Source organism: Hylobates moloch, unplaced genomic scaffold (assembly GCF_009828535.3).
Source record: "Hylobates moloch isolate HMO894 unplaced genomic scaffold, HMol_V3 SCAFFOLD_20, whole genome shotgun sequence".
Taxonomy (NCBI): domain Eukaryota; kingdom Metazoa; phylum Chordata; class Mammalia; order Primates; family Hylobatidae; genus Hylobates; species Hylobates moloch.
Genome location: NW_026652295.1, coordinates 21265441 through 21267395, shown reverse-complemented (window position 1 = coordinate 21267395; position 1955 = coordinate 21265441). Strand labels below are relative to the sequence as shown.

General features: G+C 42.8%; 1 long non-coding RNA gene across 1 annotated transcript in view; it reads right to left on the bottom strand.

The window, feature by feature from the left end:
* The window catches only part of LOC116460427 (uncharacterized), a 107194-nt gene that overhangs the window by 18641 nt on the left and 86598 nt on the right, over nucleotides 1–1955 (bottom strand). Inside the window, exon 3 of the long non-coding RNA XR_009211352.1 lies at nucleotides 1668–1785. This is a non-coding gene — a long non-coding RNA (uncharacterized LOC116460427). The remainder of the gene's footprint in view (nucleotides 1–1667; nucleotides 1786–1955) is intronic.

Sequence of the window (1955 nt, the reverse complement as noted above, 5' to 3'; positions counted from 1 at the left end):
GGAGGAGGCAGATCCCAGTGCAAGATGAAGGAGAAGGCAGGTTCCAGAGCAAGAAAAGGGAGGTGGTTCCAGAGCAGGAACATGGAAGTAGGTTTTGGCAGTTTCAGGGCAGTTAGGAGGAGAAGGCAGGTTCCAGAGCAGGAAGGAGGAGGCCGGCTGCAGAACAGGAAGAAGGAGGTGGGTTTCAGCAGTTTCAGAGCAGGAAGAAGGAGGTGGTTCAGAAGCAGGGAGGAGGAGGTGCTTCGGGAGCAGGAGAATAAGGAACGAAGCGGGACTGGGATTTGGTTTGCCCTTCACTAGTGACAAAGCACTGAATGTGAGTACAGGTTAATTGTGCAGGCCTGGAGGCAAAATTTGAGGGAGTTGACATCTAAAGCTTCTTTTCTGACTGGCAGTAACTGGCAACCTGGAGGGGTAGGAAATTCGAGGTGAATGGAGGACGTTAAGAACAACCTCTGAAGAATAGGAGACACAGACTGATGAGAAGATAAGCCAGTTATTAGAAGGTTCCCACCATTTAAAAACAACAACAACATCCATGTTTAACACTACAAAATAACTTACTCAGCCATCAAATGAATAGGAGCATCTGAGAAGAGATTTCCTCCACTGTCCAGTCTCCTGGCTCCAGGCAGCGGGCTTACTGCCTCCTGGTTTATTACAGAAACATTTGCATCTTTTTGAATACTCTCCTATTCCGTTCACCAACTGCTCCAGTCCTGCAGCTGGCTGTTTCTTAGTTTATTTGTTTTCCTCAGATGTTCAGATTATTTCAACAACTGGGTACTGTAGATATAAAAATGGATATGAGACCAGGTGCGGTGGTTCACACCTGTAATCCCAGCAATTTGGGAGGTTGAGACAGGAGTTTTAGATCAGCCTGGGCAACATGCTGAGAACCCTGTCTCTATTTTTAAAAAAATGAAAAAACTTAGCTCGATGCGGTGGCATGTTCCTGCAATCCCAGCTACTTGAGAGGCTGAGGCGAGAGGGTCACTTGAGCCTAGGAGTTTAAGGCCGTGGTGAGCTAGGATCGTGCCACTGCACCGCAGCCTGAGTATCAGAGTGAGACCCTGTCTCCAAAAATAAAATAAAATAAAAATGGATTTGAAGATGCTTATTATAAAGCTTTCCATAACCATAAGAGAAAACAAGCTTTTCTCCTTATTCATTGTATATTATTTTTCTGTTTTTGTTTGTTTTTTTTGTTTGTTTTTTTTTTTTTGAAAGAAGTCTCACTCTTGTTACCCCAGGCTTGAGTGCAATGGCTCGATCTTGGCTCACTGCAACCTCCGCCTCCCGGGTTCAAACGATTCTTCTTCCTCTGCCTCCCAAGTAGCTGGGATTAAGGCACCTGCCACCACGCCCGGCTAATTTTTGTATTTTGTAGTAGAGACAGGGTTTCACCATGTTGGCCAGGCTGGTCTCGAACTCCTGACCTCAGGTGATCCGCCCACCTGGGTCTCCCAAAGTGCTGGGATTACAGGCGTGAGCCACTGCGCCTGGCCATTTTTCTCTGTTTCTATTAGTATTTCATAATTTTTTCAACACCAGGAAACCAGGATTCTATTTGATATGTTCTAGTTAATAAGACATGTTAATGATCATTATTTTCTATGCTTCAGTAATGAGCAATTCACACTTAAATGAATAAAATTAGCTTTTACCTTCAGTTGGTAAAGCTGACCTTCAAGTCTAAGCTGAAGATTTTCTCAGAAACTTTCAAATCAAGCTCTAGATCTCCACAGATAGGAATAATGGAGTGACTCCACCAGTAGATTTTACCTACAGAAAAAGCAATAATTTATCAGAACTTTCTGTGAAGGAAAGGTGCTGTGTAGTTATTACTGAATCATGTAAACATACCAAGTCTCCAAATAGTACTAAAGTTTTTTATTTCTACTCATTAGGCAAACACATACCAGTTAACATTTTTTTTTTTTTTTTTTTTTTTT